Here is a 19,869-nt window from a genome sequence, read left to right as displayed (position 1 = left end):
ATGTTATTTATTGCTTCTCAGTAATACAGCACAAAATAAAAATAAAAAAACAAACAAACAATAGTTCATTTCTCTTTGGACTTAAATATATAATTATAAATATATATATTTTAAAAATATATAAAATATATTATATTTTATATTGTGTTTTACCAATATTTTTAGTGTCATTGTCTAAAAGAAGCCCTGGCGAAAACCTGATATACAAATGTTAATCATTCACTTAAATGACCAGATTTTCATCTGCTGATCATGCGGAAATACACATATTTACTTTGAATATTTAATAAAATAATATTGCATCATTTTATTTTTATTCCTTTAAAATGTCTTTTAACATATTTTAATGTTTTTTTTTTATTTCTTATACTTGTTTCTTTTATTCTTGCTTATGTGAAGCACTTTGAATTATTGTTGTGTATAAAATGTGCTATATAAATAAACTTGCCTTGCCTAAATAGTGTGGTACATTGTCCACCGTTTGTGACTGTTGTTTTCCTACGATGCCTGGTTTTCATTAAAACAGCAAAGGCATCTTTCACTTTGCGTTCCTCAGATGGTACGTGCAACATATGCAGCTCATGCACATATCTAAGTGTGTGTGTGTGTGTGTGTGTGTGTGTGTGTGTGTGTTTGCATTTCTATGGGGTAGTTATGCATAAATATGTCTCCCTTTGTATCTCTGGTCTAGAATTTTATTGCCCATTTCCGGCAGTTAAAGCCAATCTCCTCGGTTAATGCTCATTGTCAAATGACAAACGGCATAGTGGGGGTTTCACCAGTCTTTCCAGTGATTTTATCAGGCAGTCATTTTATCTGTTGGCTCTCCTTGCCTGTTTTTCCCGTGGATTACATTAGATATTTCCCCTACAGTCGTGGAAATGAGGGGAAGAAGAAAAAGCACCTGCTCCAGGAACTCGCATATGAGCCTGATCCTCTCGTTGTGTCGTTCTTGAGGAATATTTTGTTTTTATCCATCAAAATATTGTCTCTCAGCTGACTCTAAATGAATAAATTATGTTGCCTGCCACAGATGTTTCTGTTTTTTGTCTTGGCAGAGGCATTTGGCTTTCATTATCGTTCAATTCGAATGTTGGTGTTTTTCCTGGAAGCGCTTTTGATTGCTTACAGAATAGAACATCAGAGCGTTGTAGATCCATAAGATGTTTTGATAAGCTCTTTTCCACTTAAGTTGATGTGTCTGTGTGGGTTCTGATTTGGAAGGGGAGAACAGACTTAACAAGTCAGTATATTTTGCAAACAAACACCTTAAATGCAAAGTCCCGCTAAGGAAAGTTTGGGAAATTTACATTTTTATTTATTTTTTTTCCAAGTACTTTTTAGCATAATTTTAAGGCGTTGCAAAATCAAACATCATCATATTTATGCTTGTGTAGTGTGCACAAATGTCAGAGAAGTTCTAACTGTCTTTTAATCAAAATAAAGAATTCTGCATAAGATCCCTGCTGTTACCTTTAACATTCTGTCACTTCTTGTGCTGTTTATCTTTCTTATTTCTCATGTGCACATGTGACACTTTGTCAAGTCAAGTATCTTTGGACTGTGGGGAAAACCGGAGCACCTGGAGGAAACCCACACAAACACGGGGAGAACATGCAAACTCCACACAGAAATGCCAACTGACCCAGCCAGTGCTCGAACCAGCAACCTTCTAGCTGTGAGTCGATCGTGCTACCCACTGCGCCACCTTGCTGCCCATTAAAGGAACTCAAATTCCAAAATAAAATTACTGTAAAATCTGGTAATTCTTAATAAGAGTTTTTCTCCATGAACTTTTGAAGTTCTTAAAGAACCACCTCTTTTGATTGAGTCTCTAGAGGCCCTAAATATCCATATGGCAATGCAAAAAAAAAAAAAAAAGGTGCCTCCAGGAACCTTTCATTTTTATAGTGTACATACAATCTAAAACAATGCTGGATTCACTGTTGCACCAAGACAGTTTATTCATGTTGTCCTAACACAAATTGATCAAGTTGAAGTCAATTTAACATCAACAAATAAGTTGTCCCAAAGAAATCTCAAGAATTGTGTTGTTTTAGCTAAAGTTTTGTTTTAGCTAAATAGTTTAAAGAGAGATCAATAGGTGAGGTTAACATATTTGATTACAATTCATAGACAACGTTAAGTTATTTTGTTGGATTTATTTGGTGTTTGGCAAGGAACTATGTAACACTGATATGGGGAAATCTCAATTTTAATACCTCAGCCCAATTTTGATTTTCAGTTTTGTTTTTTGGAGCTTAGTTCCAACCCTCATACAACACACTTGCTGTACAGTACCTGTAAATTTTAATTTATGTATATATATATATATATATATATATATATATATATATATATATATATATATATATATATATATATATATATATATATATATATATATATAATAGATATGTTTAATTTACAGATATACATGCAGGTGGATGCTTTTGGGTTATCTCTTGTAAATTATATATATTATATTATTCGATGTGATTTATTATACACCAGAAAATGCAACAGATTTTGAAGCACCTAAAGCAACTCAAAATTTACTCGTTTTTTTCTCATCCTCAAGTGGTTCCAAATCTGTATTGAGTTGCTTTGTTTTGTTGAACACAACGGAAGATTTTTTGAAAAAAGCTGAAAACCTGTAACCATTGACATCCATAGTACAGAAAACAAATACAATGTAAGTCAATAGCTACAGCTTTCTTCACAGTATCTTCTTTTGCGTTCTACAATAGTGAGAATATCAAACGGGTTTGGAAGAAGTAAAGGGTGAGTAAATGATGACAGAATTTTCCTTTTTGGGTGAGCTGTCCCTTTAAGTTGGACATCACTGGCTTCTCCTTCACATGACTGTGTTTTTCACCTTTCGATTACATGAAGTTGTCATTTCTCAGCTTTCTGACTGTCTCACAGTAACTCGCTCTACTAGACATGAACGATTACAGCAGAAGTAGGACAGGAGTTCCAGGAGGTTTAGTAGCACAAATGCAAAGCTTGTACTTTTGTTATAGCACCCATTTATTATTTAGGCTAAATCATCCTTGTAAGGATAATTTACTAGACAGAGGAGCTTCAGGCTTTGTGTGAATGCAACGTAATTCCAGTAAGTGATATCGTTTTGCGTATCATGTGGATATTTTCTTGCATTATGTGGTCATGAGATGAAGTTTGATTGGATTTGACTTTTCACAGACAAGGTCAGAAAGTGATTGTTTACCTTTGAAGCACTGGTTATTTTATAGTCAGCATAAACTGGAAGTTGCAGAAACTTTTATTTCAGTATGTTGATGTACTTTCAATTAAATCAAGAATATTAAGTAGGGGCGGGGCTTTCTTTTTGCATATCATTACCTTATAGCAAACTAACGGTGAGAAAATGGTCAGAATTTGATTGAAGATTATATAAACATACATGTTTTTCAGTAGAACATCTTCCACAGATTAATTGTTCACCTAAAGAATAACAATGTGCTACAAAATTAACATTGCACATTTTGGTTTTATGTGGACTTCAATGGTTTTGTTTTATTCTTACATGTCCTCTTTACTTTTAATACCTTTATGTATTGAGCTTGTTTGCTTCAATCTGAAATAATTATTTGATCTGAAAACCATGATTGACTTTGTGCCGCAAATGCTGTCAAATAGCCTTAACTATTCTGAACCTGTAGCACTCCTGTATGAAATTATTTAATATTGTGCTGTTAATTAGAATATTGATTAATATGTAAGCAGTGAAATCAATCCTGGAGAGAGGTAGGCAGTGAAGCGTCTCACTGTCTGACTGGTATAGACTGAAGCTGGCAATAAACTTGGAGAGGAGGAGGAGGTTTAGCTCTCCAGCTGTGCTGTGATGAATCTGAGTGGCTCAGCACATGTTGATGGTGACCATTGTGTTAACGATCTGAGACATGTCCATATGTGCCTTTGTAGTATTTTTTGATGTTGACCTGAATTTGCAATTATATTTTTAATGTAAGGATGCAGATTGAAATGGAATTTCAATTAAAAGAGACTTGTGTAACTGTTATTTTTATTACAGAGTAACAAATAGCATTGAAATTGAAAGTTTTATACAAACTACTAGACTAATCAAACAATGTCTGAAATCATCATATGTGATATTGGACCACAAAACCATCATGAGTAACTTTTTGGAAGTCTTAATTTAATGCATCACATAAAAACTGACTAAATGTTTCATTGAATGTTTATTTCCATACTTACCTTGGACATGGTTTAAGCCATAGTGGGCGGAGTAACTCACTATAAAATAGAGTGACTCGCGCTCAGTTCAGTGTGGGATTTGTAGAAGTTTGGAGGTGTGAGTAGTGGCATAAAGGTTTGGTTGGTTGGAAAGTATTAAATCTGGATAGTGGATATTTTGTATATATTTATTTTGTTAGTTTGTCTTTATTTATTTTAGTTTTTTTTGTTTATTTTATATATATATATATATATATATATATATATATATATATATATATATATATATATATATATATATATATATATATATTTTTTTTTTTTTTTTTGTCTACTTTATTTTTGGGATTCTTTTTGATTGGACACTTTTGCACTGTGAATAAATGCACCTTTGCACCATAGTGCTACGTCGGCCTAACAACACCTCTGTGTGACAGCTTGTTAGGATAGGATAATATTGGGCAGCTTGAAGCACCGCTTAAAGCCTCTATCATCCAGGTATAGTTTCTGGAGGAATTGATGAACTCACAGAGCTGGACGCACCTTTGAAAGGATCTAGTGGACTGAGACACGGCGCCGTTTTCAACGTCTATGCTGTTTTTCAGCCTTCCCAAAGCACATAAACCACAGCTGCTCTCTTAATGAAGTCCCTGTTAGCAATTTAAGCAATGAAGCTAGAGTCACCGGTCAGACAGAAGCCCTGCCCTGCGTCTATTTTAAAGTGAATTTGACTCAAAATGTTCATGATTCTATTTGCGTGTGAATAGCATGATTTATTTGTGCATTCTATATCTGATGTGAACACAGCATTAGAGATTAAAAAGTCAAAATACTGAAAAAAATACCTTTAAACCTTTTTCCCTATTTTTTGTTTAACAAAAATATTTTTTTTTACACATTTCTAAACAAAACAGTTTTAATAACTAATTTCTAATAACGGATTTCTTTTGTCTTTGCCATGTTGACAGTACATAATATTTTACTAGATATTATTCAAGATTCTAGTACTCATTTAAAGGCTTAACTAGGTTAATTATGTTAACCAAAATATAGTAACTAGGCAAATCATTGTATAATAATTGTTTGTTCTGCAGACAAACATGAATTTTGCTTAAAGGGCTAATAATATTGACCTTAAAATGTATATTTATTTATTTAATAAAATTTTTTCTTTTTTCTAGCCAAAATAAAACAAATAAGATTTTCTTTAGAAGAAAAAAAATATTATAGGAAATACTGTGAAAAATCACTTGCTCTGTTCAACATCATTTGGGAAATATTTAAAAAAAAATAATAATAGTAAAAAAATATTTAATTAATAAATTAATACATTTGGATTCAACTGTATATATATAACAAAACAATTGTTTTATGATCCAGTGTTAGACATTTGAGATTAAAATAAATGAAAAAAAAAAAAACACCTGTTAAGATCAAAATTCTTCAACATTTGGTTGTTTTTTGTTAAATAGACAGACAGACAGACAAGTACTATCACAGACAAGGAATGTCACTGGAAGGTCGTTTGTATGGATTACTGGTTGTTTTCCATTTAGTTGCGACAGGGTTGCTGTAGAAACCAACCTTTTGGCTTGAGAGAATGTGAAGGGATGTTTTTCTCTCTCTCAGCCGCTCAGCAGATACAGCAGAGAGCAGCGATAGCCTTGCACAAATAATGACTTCACTCATTTGCAGGATCTCTCAGATCATCTCAACCACCTCCATCACAGCACTGGAGTCTTTTTTTTAAAGATGGGTCAGAGCAAGGTTAGTTCAGAGGGAGGATTTTTTCGGTTTATAAGAGCAAGGAAAGACCGACCGGTAATGGAAATGGCACTCTTGCCTCAGGGAAACACTCTGTATATCCTATTTACACAGTGCGAGCTGCTACCGCACCAATCTCCAGATGACTAACATCTCTTAAATCAAACACACATCTGTCCCAAACCAATGAGCATGAAGCAAATCCTCCAAATGCTCTGAAGGAAGCACATCTACAAATGTCCCAACCTAAGGCGCGCTTCGTGCTCCTGAGAAGGATAGTTGGTAAATTCAGATTCTGTCCTAGTTTGGAAGCCCCAGCGAGGGAAGGAGCCGCGGGCATACACGGAGAGCCCGGTAACGTGCATGGAGTCCCAATTGTGATGTCTACCTCGGATGCCCGCGTACATGAATAACCTCCACTCTCTGGTTGCCACAACCGTTCAAATCAGCTCCTTGACACAGCGCCTCCATTTACATACATGGATTTGAGGGGTTTTCTGCTTTAGAGGATGTGAGAGTTCTAAAAAAACCCTCTGGCTTTAGACTTTGAAAAGATTCCTTGCCTTGGTGTATTTGATCTTGAATTTATTTTTCTTTTTTGTTCAAACGCTGGCAAGAAACTTCTTCGCATCAACTCTCTGCCATGAAAGTTTGATTAGACTGTATTCTAAAGAGTGTCAAACATAGATGTCCCTAACTCTACTTATCCACTGTGCTTATGACATAATCGAGACGCTTACAGCCAAACAAAGATGTCAGCAGTGGCCATAGGGAGTGAAAGCGAAGCGAATCGACTTTGGGTTTTCTCCTTTGGTCATCTTTCCCTCTCTCTTTCTCCCAACGTTGCTCTGTTAAGACATTCAGCTCTACCCGCTATGCCTCAAGTCACAAATTCTGCTCATTCCCCGCTCTCCTCTCTTTTTCTCTCTCTCTCTCTTGCTCTATTGAATTTTTTCCGTTGTCTTCCTTGTCCAGTATTCCTCCCTCAAGCATTGTCCCACTATGAATATAAATAAGGCCGAGAATATTAACAGTCCCTCTGTTCTCTCATCCACTCAAGCTTGACTAAAATAGATGTTTACATGGGCTCACAAATTTAGCATGAGAGTGAAGAATATGGGGGATTTTTTAGCAGTAAATGCTTGGCTGGCTTCCACTTTAAGAGCGTGCAGGTCGATTTGCATGTTAATACTCACCTCGCTGCGATGGAGACCGACAATACGACTCTGAAAGCGATGCGCCGCTATCTATTGTGTGTGAAAAACTGCGGCCTTTGGATGATAACAGCTCGCAGAGGATCTTGCGCTCCTCAACCGCCTCGACTTGTGGAGCTCATATGATTGTTTTTTTCAAAGTCTCGGAATCAATGCGAAAGTCCTTTTCGCCAAACGTTCGCCAGGGGAGAGCAGATCAATATGGAGCATGCCATTATAGTGTTTCCACCTTGTAAATGTAGGATGAAGTAGACGTGAACACACATCCTTTTCACAGACTTTCTAAAGTGTCTTCCTGTTTATTTCGACCGGCAGCTCTGCAAAGAAAAACAGTGTTTGTCTTTTATACTTTCGACTACTTTTTTATATCATCAGTCCTCTGTATCTCTGTTGTTAGTTCTATGTCCTCTCAGAGAGGCCGAAGCCTGTGTGATTAAAAATGCTCTCTGATGCCTTTGGGCCAGGTATTTTCTCCCCCGAGAGGGAGCTTTTCTCCATCCCCATATGTTTTTAGGAAAGATACACATTTGTATTTGTTTTGGCTGTTGTTAGTCCCCAAACAACAAACCATGTGTCTCAGCATTTATCTTGCTGTCCTGTAACATTAGAGAGCAGTGTGAGTTTCAGCCTCTTTGTTGTCGTCGACAGGTTTCAGCTCTCTGAGGCTGCTGGGCAACAATCTGCAAAAGGCGATAGTAATCACTTTTGTTGCGCTCCACTCAGAATTTGGATAAAGACATTGCTTGGCTTTGAAACTGACATGCAAGTAATATCTGGTTCTCTCTCCCTCTCTCTCTCTCTCTCTGTCTTTCTCTCTCTCTCTCTCTCCCTCTCTCTGTTGGGTTTCAGAGTTATCTCACTGTTTGTCCATGCTAGGAATGCGGTTGTGAGACACTGCTGCGGAATAGGACTCAAGAATGTTGTCCTTATGCCGGAGACATGTGTTTAAATCGTGTTCATTATCTTACTTGCAGAGAATCCTTGAGGCATGACCTGTAACTTCTGCTACACTAGCGGCAAAGCTAGCTTCCAGAGACAAGGGTTTTCAAATGGGATTGCTTCAGGGTCTGAGGAAATTTTCTGAGAAAAGAAACTGAAGGATGAGAGAAAAGCAACAATGAAAGACCAGAAAAGGGTTGCTTTTACTGTGTTGCTATTATTTTTGTTCCCTATTCATTGACAATTCAGTCAGTATTGCAGTAAAGTGCCTTTGTTTTAGGAAAGGAGTCTTTAGCAAGGCAGTTATATACTGTGTTGGGGTCTCAAGCAGTGGTGGAGTCGGGGCTATACGCACGAATACTCTGTATGCCTACTTTTTTCCACGAGCTGTTTGGGTATTACGACTTCTGACTTCTGGATCAATAACTGCATACACCCTCGGTATACTCACTTGTTTTGCTGATTAGACTTCCCTAATTTATGTGTATTCACATCCCCTTTACTGTATACCAAATGTTTTTTTTTTTTACTTGCATCTTAATTTGTTGCAATTGGTGCGTATTTGTTTACCTTGCGCCCTTCCTCGCCCCCTGACACCCAGTAGCTGTGAGAAAATTTTGTGAGAGTTTTCAAAGATGAAAAAAAGTCAACTGAATGATCTCGCTGAAATTGAGGTAAATTTATAAAACAGCATTGGCGTTGCTTTAGCCCTCCTATTTTCTATTCAGCCCGCTTAAAACTCATGGACTTATATCATGGACTGTACACTACTAAATGATTGCCTCAGCCCTCTTTAAACTTGATGTGAAAATGGTGGCAGACTTCTGCTACTCCATTTTCAGCTCGTTTTTTCATCTAACCAGCAAACCACAGCTGTGCAGAGCGAGTGCGCAAGGTGTGTGTTTGTTTAAATATTTTTCATTTTTAAATCAATAGTTCACCCCAAAAAATTAAAAAAGTCTTCATTTACTCAACCTTTACTTGTTCCAAAACGGTTTGTCTTTTTTTATTCTGTTGAACACAAAAGATAATTTGAAGAAAGCTGGAAACCTGTAACCATTGACTTCTGTAATATTTGTTTTTTCCTTCTGTGGAAGTCATTAGTTACAGGTAACTTACATTATTATTATGTTACTGTGCCGCTTAATTTTTTTCAATTATTAAAAATGTTTTGAAGTTGTAAAACCCCTCACTACGCTATGTTCTCAGACAGACATTAACATTTTCACACTTCCCTCTCTTGTTTAAACACTCAAGTAACTTCTACTTATTTTAGCATATCCAGAAGTCCAGCTTCTTCTGCAATATTAAGCATCTCTCTCTGCCTTTTGGGTGCATCCGTGGGTGCCTTTGACGGTGCAGAAAGTATCGTCAACACTATGGGCTTTGTTGTGGAGAAAACTTGCACACATACAGTTCAGCACTTCAGAGTCACACTGCTAGCGATCAAAGATTTATGTAAATTTGGTAAACTAAATGTAATCTGTATTGTACAGGAGACACAGCATGGAAGAGATTGATTGACAATGATCTACAGCGAATCAGGACGCAAGGCATTTTATACTGCGCTAAAAAAATCTGTGAGACTGCAAAAGGTGAACCGTGTTATGGCGAGGGACCACTTTACATTTTTTTTTTGGCACAGTATATATGCATCGTTATATGTTGCTCTTTAAACTCCTGGCCTAGGGGGCAAAGATGAATTCAGGAACTAATCGAAGAACTGTCCAAATCTCACACTTTAATTGCACCAATTACCTCTCCTTTTGTCTTTGATTTAATGTGACTAATTTTCTAGAAGACGACAGACAAATCCTTTGATATTAATGTCTCCATATTAACCCAGCGCTTCCTCGCCTAGTAAAAAGCATTGAGCATTCTTAAAGTCTGGATCCCAGCTTTGTTCCTAGCTTTGTAATAATTCCTCCTAATGGTTAAATAATTACAAGTGTAGAAACGAGATCCGCTCCCTAAACCCTCATTAACCCTTCAGAAAGGCGTTCGATTGTCAGGACCTCCCCTCCTCTCGAAGACCCCCTAAAACCCAAATCTTCAGTAGAGAAATCTTTAGAGAGAAGGATTTAGGGATGACTGTTTAGGCTTTTAGGGGAGTGGGGCTTTTAAGACTTGGAAACCAAGGAGCCTGAAGAGATCTTCATTTAGTCATGAACAGTACATGCAGGAGGTGAAATCCCTGTTGGGATCATAGTGTATACCTGAAAGACATTAGCATTAGCATAGACCGATTGGAGCAATTAAGGTCTAGAGCATTCTTTGTTGAGGACACTGTCAGAAGCGTTGTCCGTCAAGAAGATGACATGAGGGATAAGGAAGGAGTTTTAAAAGGCTAATGCAGGCCAGGTCAGAGGCACACAGGGGCTCCCCTCAGGGGGGATCCACACTAGCATCTGAGCCTGGCTCCGGATCTGTGTTTTTCTCCCGCCCTCTCTGTCTTTTTTCTTCTTTATCCGTGAGATGGCTGGTCTGGCGGGAAGCAGAGCCAAGCTGACAGCTGCATTTATGCTGAAATTCCTCAGCATCTAATCAGGGATGGTGAGGGGGCAGCGGAGGGAAGCGTCTGTTTAGTGGATGTGCGTACTGGAGGGGGCTGTCTTGATGGTTACTGGCAGGCCGAAGGGTAGAAGGTCACAAAGCTTAAGGATAAAATAGAAAATGGCCCCCTAAGCTGGTTTACGTTTCAGTGGAGAGAATCTGCTTGTCAGAGTCTGTCAGATCACTTGGGTTGTCATATGATGATGCAAAGACCTTACTCTGCCATTTCTTTCTCTGTTCCCTGCTCTCTCTCTCTCTCTCTCTCTCTCTCTCTCTCTCTCTCTCTCTCTCTCTCTCTCTCTCTCTCTCTCTCTCTCTCTCTCTCTCTCTCTCTCTCTCTTTCTCTCCCATTTTTCTCTCGGTGATGTGAAAGAGGCTCTTAAATGATCGACAAAGCATTGATTTGTACACATTAAATGATTAAAGCTAACTTCAGTGGCTTAATCTCCAAGATTTGGTTCTTTATGCCAGTAATGTCTATCACTTCAACACACCATCTGTTGCCTGCTGATGATGCTTTCATATTGTATTAACTGTAATATTAAGATGTGAAGTTAATTAAACACATCCACCCATCCATCCATCCATCCATCCATCCATCCATCCATCCATCCATCCATCCATCCATCCATCCATCCATCCATCCATCCATCCATCCATCCATCTATCTATCTATCTATCTATCTATCTATCTATCTATCTATCTATCTATCTATCTATCTATCTATCTATCTATCTATCTATCTATCTATCTATCTATCTATCTGTCTGTCTGTCTGTCTGTGCGTTTATCTATCTAGTGTTTATTTCTGCTAAATAGTGTGAAGAAATTCAACCCACAGTTGGCACTAATCATGGTTATATAGGGTTTAGGGTTATTAAGGTTTAGGTTTAAGGGTTTAGGGTTAAGTTGCTCATGGGTATAAGGTTAAAAGCGAGTTTCACACTCATTAGAATATTCAATCTGATTGGCCTAGACCAGGGATGGGCAAACTTGATCCTCAAGGGCCGGTGTCCATGCAGAGTTTTGTTCCAACACTAGTCAAACACACCTGAACATGCTAATCAGTGTCTTTAAGATCACAAGAAATCTATAAGCATCTATCTATCCATCTATCCATCTATCCATCTATCCATCTATCAATCCATCCAGGTTTTTTTTTTTGCACTATTAGGACTTGTGTTCTTTTGATTATTGGCTGTGTATTGTGTAGTAGCGTTTTCTGTTATTGCCCTAATGCATCACTGTCACAGAGCAAGAGGAATGCATTATTCTTTCCATCTTTTGCGTCTCCCGCTGTTTGTCCTGCTTTCAGATCCAGTTCAGTCTTACCTGGCCGTGTCCCCTGGGGTGTAAGCCACAGTCCTCAGCAGTGTAACCTTTCATCACTCTGACCTTAATCTCTTGATTAGCCGGTCCCACTGCTCATCACCGCCATCCTGCCTGCAGGCCCATATGCACGCTGGCACAGAGCTGAGTCCTGACAGCCAATCCTGAGTCTTTTTTTCCCTCTAAAATCAGCTCTGTTAGGAACTTTTTTCCCTGAGATTTTAGCTGGTCATGCTAAAAAGTCAGGGGGCTTTGAGTACACTTGCCATTTTCTACAAACTTTTCTTAAAAGTAAGGAATATTTTAATAATCGTATCCCTGGATTTCATTTGTGATCCTATATATATATATATATATATATATATATATATATATATATATATATATATATATATAAACAACCCCAGACAGACTTTATTGATCTGAGGGGGAAAATTAAGGTTGAAAGACCAAGCTGGTGTTGCCGAGATTGCTGTCGTTTTGCTGACTGTGTTTATCTTGCATCGATAACATTAGCTGGAGGAATTGTTGTTGGCATTATGAACTTATGAAACCAATTTATCTGGACAAGATAAATAAAGTTTATAAACATGGTATAGCAGCCTTTAGACAGGAGTTACTATGCTGTTTATGTAGACTTTTGGTCAAAACATATGTTAAAGTTTTTATCAGTGTTGCCAGATTGGGCAGTTTAAAAATGATTGTGCATGTAAAAAAATGGCAGGTTGATAAAATTCTTTAAAACAAAAAATTTTATATGCAACTTATTTAACTAAAAATTAACTGTGTGCTTCTACTTCATTCAGTTAGTTGTGACCAATGCTTAGTGCATAGCGCCTGCAGTTAAACTCAGCGCTTTATCATGACACTTTTATGTATATTTTTTTCCACAATTGACAGCAGAAACAAACATAAAATAATTGTCTGATTGACAAGCTCATTATGTCAAACAAGACAAATTTATATCCCATTTTGAAAGTAAAACATACTCTAACAGGTAGTGTAATCTACACAACATTAGTTTTTCTCAATTGCTTTGCCTCAATACTCAATTGAAAATTTTATTTTTCAAAACAATTAGTTTAGATCTCTGAAGAATTAGTTTATTGTTCACTTTAGAGTGGCATTTCTTTGGCAAATTGCAAAAGCTTTGCCGCATGTGGGCAAATAATAAGTACAATTGGCTGTAGTTTGGACAAAAACTAATAGCAAATGTAATTCTTGCACCCCGCCAACCACTAAGCATACGTTTAAGTTTTTTTAAGTTTTGCTTGCTACACAATTAAAATGTGCTAGATATAAAACAGTTTTTCATCCAGAATTGCAGTATTATAAAGTACTATAAAAAATTTTAAATGGTAAATTACATGATCTAGTGGGTCATCTTTAAGATGCGCGTTCGTGATTTTAGGAGGCGTGTCTTTGGACGGCAGGAGGGGTCTGTGTTTTCAAAGATATTATGCTAACAGATAGCATTTTAGCAGATCACTTACTCCACCTTTAATGTTTATAAGTAATGCTTTACTGTCTTATGAATTAATCGAGCGACATCTTTTTCCTGTTAATTTTCTTAGAAACCATTAGCATTACACTTCCCGTGAGTAATATTCTAAATTCCAACTTTTCTCCCAGCTTGTCCAATTTAAATTTCAATATATGAGCCATTTTTGAAATTCTACATTTTGATCAACACTAGGTTGTCAACCCTAGCATAACCCTAGCGCTAAACCCTGATAAGTATTATCAAGGCTTTTCCTGTCAGAATGCACAGACATACCTAAAGAAATCCACTATTATCTGGCCATGTGGGGATACTTTGCTCTTTTTAAAGAGCAGAGAAGCAAGTGGAAATGTGGCAAAAGGATTCTCTCAGAAGGTCTTGGCTTCAATCAGGAACTGAAACAGCTGAATAGCTTAAGCGAATGATTTGGGAGAAAGCAGAGTCAAAGCACACACTTTGTCCTCCAGCTTAGTGTTCAGACCCACAGTGCCCTCAAATCCGGCAACAGCGGTCCACTGCAGGCTGAGAACTGACCAGAAAAGGAACAGGCACATTGTGGCTTTCAAAGAAGCAATCTGGAATAGATAAGAGTTATGTGCACATTTTTTTACACGTGACTACTGTGGGTTACACTTCTTGTTTGAGGAACTGGAAAAAAATCATTTGTATCCATTATTAATAACAAAATTGGGCTACAAATAATAGTAACAAATCCGTACTACATTGGAAAGGGAGTTAGATGTACTGTATATTTGGCTTTGTGCATTTATTTGTCATGAAAATAACTAATAATATTGCAACAACAAGTCAACATCAGTAGGGTAAAACCAACCTGTCTCACGACGATCTAGATCTCACGTTACCTGTTAGCGACAAGCATTGAATTCTGCTCCACCATGATAGGAAGAGCTGACATCAATGGATTAAAAAGCGATGTAGTTGTGAACAATTGGGCGCTGTCAATTTTTTTTTGGTAATTTTTGTTTATGTAATACATGTTTCAGTGAATTTCATTTAATTACATCCAATGTATTAACCAGACTTGTCTAATTTGTCAGTGTTTTGTGGGATAAGGAATTTATTCTGACCTACAGTAACCTCTGAACCTCTGACTATTTTAGCAGATGTTTGATTCTCAAAGACGACAAGTTTTTGATATAAAAACAAGTTTGTATTCCTATACCAATAAATGGATGACCATGAATGATTGCACTTATTATTTATTAATTATTACACTTATTAAAATACAAACTACAAATCTATTTATTCATTAGTTTTCTTTCGGCTTAGTCTCTTTATTTATAAGGAATATGATTTATGCAGCCACTGTAAAAAATGTTACCTAGATCTAACTTATAAAAAGTGAGGCAAGTGGTTGCATCGGACGTTTTAGGTTGATTCAACTTCCAGCCTTTTTTAAGTATTTTAAACACTAAAACATTGCTTAAAACAAATGCAATAAAATTAAGTTGAGCCAACTAATATTTCTAAAATTACTCAAATCAGATAAACTTACTTTTTTTGTTAAACTTAACTTACTTATACATTGCTATATGTTGACTGTACTTATTTTAATTAAGTATTATGAACTTAATTATCTAAATAAAATTAACCATGCATATGTGATTTAAAATGAATTCAATTGACTTCTGGCTGTAACCTCAGAAAATAAATCTTCGTTTCTATATTGTAAGCACAATATACACTAGTAAAAACAGATAAACAGACTTTCCTGTCAATAACAATTAAATAAGAATGGGAAGATGGATTAAAGACCATAACATGTATTCAATATCAATCGATGTTCCTTTTAATAGTGACTACAAAATAGGCCATTAATGTGGCTACACGTACACAATACATAAATAAAAACATTAATAATACCAGATCCTATTGAGAAATCATCTAAGGCAACTAAGTGAGGAGATTTGCATATTTTGATGAAGATTTAGGATGCATAATGTCCAGTCCCACAAAGAGTCTCTAATATATCTCAAATGTATACAGTTTTGATGGATACTTGAAGTCGAGGACATCGGTAAGTCCAAACAGGAGCCATCATGCTTTTGACAGGTTTGGCAAACCTCTGACAGTCCTATGATAATCCAAACTGTGTTGGGCTGATGGCAAAATTTTCTTGTGGGCAGCTGCATGCACCTCTGATTCCTCACAACTCTATTGGTAGAGACAAAAAGAAACAGGAGTTTAGGTGGTTGATACCAAACAACATTAAATAGCTAAATACTGAATAGAAAATAACTACAAGTGAAGTTACAAAAGTGCAGTGAGAATGATGCATGGATGAAACACCTTAGTTTATCAGTTAAAAATTACCGTAGTTAAAATTACCTAACTTATATTTAAAAAATAAAAAAGGTTATACAGGTTATTGTGTAATTACATTATTCCAGGTGTTTTTAGTTATCAAATTTTAAAGAAAACTGTGATTTTACTCAGTGTATTGATGTATGTCATTGTGGTTTCCTGTCAATCAAAGAATTATTAAAATTTAGGTATTACATTTTTTGTTTATTTTGGCAACTTATAAAGCATAAGAATGTGTATGTAATTTAGATATTAAAACTGTTTGAAAATGGCTATATGAAAATTATAGAATACAAATTCTATAATTTAATCGTCATCTTCATTTTGCACCAAACTTTGCACGTCATAATACAAATTCTATTAAATATATAAATAAATACATTGCCATTTTACAAATTACATTAAGGTTTACATAATTTTTTTGCTAAAGCTACATTTAATTGACTTTTTCTATAAATTTAATGTGACTGGCAAATGACAGTTCAGTGATTCAGTGTTATCAGTTAGCTTTATTTAAAGATTGACAGATAATAAGAAACTGCATTAGGATATTTTTATACTGTTTTTACTGTTGCACACATAAAAAAAATCTTCAGATATCAAATGTAAGTTAATTCTATGGAGCCCACTATTGTTTGCAATTTTACCAATGTTTTACTTACCTGCAAATAATTATAGCTGTAATTGTATCTAATGTTTTTCTTACCTGGATGTGAAGTTTGAAGATCCACAGGTAACAAAATCACTTTGGTATCTAAAGACCAAGAACATGCATTTTAGAATGAGGTGCATACAATTTAAATGGTTCTGTAAACATCAGTAGTAAATGTAATTTAAGTTAAAATAAATTGTAAATCTGTAATTTATTCACTATGCAGCATTAAAAAAACTTATGGAATAAATCTCTAAAACACAAACTTTAAGTTGTACTTTCTCTTACGTTAAACACACACTACTTAACTGTTGCATATGTTTCTGCATTTAATATCCATCCTTAATGTGCTGCTATAACTTAGGTGAGCTAACTTTAGCTAAGTTAGCGCTAACAAACTGAACCCCCACACCCCGACCGCCCACCAGTGACCTTGTTAATCGGTTCTGTAACGTTAGTTATACCTACTATTTGTTTTAAAACTACTTTCACTATTTTTCTCAATAATATCACTTTTAATCGTTAGCATAAACTAGCGTTGGTTAGCGTTAGCCAACTTAGCTTTTCATGTGAGAGCAGTCTAACTGTTAACATACCTGAGGCTACAGTACAATTTACAAAGCTAAGACCTCACCTGCCTAGCGAAGACAGCAGTTTTGCATGACTTTACAATTATCATTCGGCTAAATTTGCAACTTACCGTGTTAATCAGATCCGCTGCTGGGAGCAGTTAATGTCGACCATTGCAGAAGCTGCGTCTGCCTGCTAAATCCCGGGCAATGAAAAAGGAGTCACGCCAAACTATTAAAATCACGTTTTATGAACACCTGCCCACATCGACAGCTGCTCTAATAAATTGTCTGTGTCAACTCACTTTTATAACATTTATTCTACACAATAACCACGTAAAAAAATCTACTCAAATAAATTGCATTAGTTTTATTCAAAATATACAGTTATATAAAAACTGATATATTTTAAGTAAAGAGGAAGCAAATTTTATTTTTTTGGTATAAAACAAATAAAATTAACTAGATTGCAATTATTTAAAGTAGATAGAACCAACTTTGTGAGTGTAGCACTTTTTACAGCAATGCTCTTCCAGATGCAACCTAGCACTGGGAAAAGACTCATACACTGTTGCATTCACACACATACAATATGGCCACTTTAGCTTAATCAATTCACATGCATTGCATGTGTTTGGACTGTAGGGGAAACCGGAGTACCCGGAGGAAACCCACACCAACATGAGGAAAAAATGCAAACTCCACACTGAAATGCCAACAGGCCCTGGTGGGACTCGAACCCGCGACCTCCTTGCTATGAGATAACAGTGCTAACCTCCCAATTCACCATGCCCCCCCCCTCCCCCTCCCCCCACTATGCTTCTAATATTACTTTAATTTTAAGCTATATGTACTGTAGATACAAACACCTGTATTACAAGAAATGTGTCTTATGGTATCTCTAGATTTGCCAGTTTCAGACTGCTGATGGAATATTTTCTCACATAGACTGCTTGGTACGATTATGCATTCACAATGGTTTGAACCATTATAGGTGGGGTGAAATGTATATTTATATTATCTATCTATCAAGCATTTGTAAGGGTCAAACACCCCTGTAATTCACAACCTGAGTACGCTTTGTATTGTTGCATAACATTAGTATCATTAGTATCACTGTAAAAAATGCTTGGTTCCACACCATCGATTTGTGTTGGCAAAACATAAAGGAATTAATTAACTTATTAGTTTATTTAAATGGATTGACTTTAAAAGGTAGCTCGTGGGGTTAAAAAGCTAACATTTTGATTTGACTCAGTTTGATGTTAGTGGTAGTAACAGCAAAATGAGAACCAAATATGACAAAAATAAGTGGATTTATTTACAAAAGTGAAAATAATTCAAACAGCAAGAATAATATGCATGAGTTAAAGTATCTCACAAAAGAAAAATAAATCAATTAATGTATGTTATTAAGGGAAAGGGATTTCAAGTGGCGCCAAATAAATAAAACATAACAAAAAAGCTACAAAATTATCTAAATATTACCCTCTAAACTGCTTAATATGAAATAAACAAACAGAACATCTTTAGCGTTTGCACACCATATCTAGAATATACTTCTAATCAACAAATACTTACTTCTAGACTTGTGTATATAGAGATAAAAGTGTCCTGCATGTTGGGAGATGTATGTCACGTGACGTCTAAACTCCTCGATTCCCTGGGGAGTTCAGAAACAAGTATATACAAAAGGGTAACAGTGTACCACAACTAAAACATGAACAAAATCAAACTATAAAGTCAAATCAACATAATGTCACATAACACAAGACAAAAACACATAAACAGAGCAGAAAGGCAGGCAAGGCAAAAGCAAGAGAACAAGCGTTCACACTCTCATCTCTTTAAACTTTGGGCTTCCTTTCTAATTGGCAGCGAAGGTGATTACGTCACAGAGAGTAATGATGATTGACGTCTTCATGAATTAATAGGAAACTGGAATAAGCAATCCTGAGAGAATTGACAGAGAGTTCGAGAGAAAGCAGACAAGTGTCACCACACCACCACCTGTGCGCAATATTCACTTGGGGAACCAGGGTTACACCACTACTCTTTATGTAAAGTGCCATGACATTTATTATGATCACAGAGAGTCAGAACCTTAGTTTACGGTCTCATCCGAAAGACGGCACTCACTGACAGAATGGCGTTCCCTTCACTATACTGGGGCATTAGGACTCTCACAGAACAAAGGTTGAACCTCCCCTGCTGGCCTCACTATCATCACTTTCAACAGCAACCTAGTTTTCCAATGTGGTCTCCCATCCATGTACTGACCAGGCTCAGCCCTGCTTAGCATCAGTGAGTAACCGGTCTTGTGCTGCAGGGTGATATGGCTGTGGAAAAACCCTCAGTAATAGTAGTTTGAACAAACAGCAAAGTATTTTTTTAATATGTGCATATTTGTAGCAAAAGCTTTTTCAAGTTCATTGTTTTTTTCCTCATTACTAGGTTCACTTTGTTTTTCTACACTCATTTTTTTGGTAACATGTCCATAATGTTGTTGTGGAAAGACTTGTTTTGGTGGTTTTGTGGTAATTCATGGTCTGCTGAAAGTCGTTAGTTAATTCTAATAAGCTGCCTTTTCAAAATGATGAACGCTTTGGAAAACAACAACACCTCATTTTTCAAAACACTTCACTGATTGTTTACGGTTTAACAGAAGTTACTCTCATAACTCACGCAAAGTATCATGGTATGCTGGAAAAAAGGTGGATGAGCGACAGAGTTTTAGCATAAGAACGATTCAGAGGGAACAGCTGGTCTAGTTTGACTGTTTTTGCAAAAAAAAAGTTCGA

General features: G+C 36.2%; 1 protein-coding gene and 1 long non-coding RNA gene across 3 annotated transcripts in view; one reads left to right on the top strand and one right to left on the bottom strand.

The window, feature by feature from the left end:
- Positions 1–19,869, top strand: part of hs6st1a (heparan sulfate 6-O-sulfotransferase 1a) — a 226,416-nt gene that overhangs the window by 123,753 nt on the left and 82,794 nt on the right. The window lies entirely within an intron of this gene.
- On the bottom strand, positions 15,310–17,297 carry LOC137488025 (uncharacterized). The gene is made up of 3 exons (XR_011006906.2): positions 17,200–17,297; positions 16,554–16,601; positions 15,310–15,697 (listed from the first exon to the last, which is right to left on the bottom strand). It is a non-coding gene; the product is annotated as an uncharacterized lncRNA (long non-coding RNA).

The sequence above is a fragment of the Danio rerio genome, chromosome 2 (genome assembly GCF_049306965.1).
Source record: "Danio rerio strain Tuebingen ecotype United States chromosome 2, GRCz12tu, whole genome shotgun sequence".
NCBI lineage: Eukaryota > Metazoa > Chordata > Actinopteri > Cypriniformes > Danionidae > Danio > Danio rerio.
This window is presented reverse-complemented; position numbering and strand designations above follow the sequence as displayed.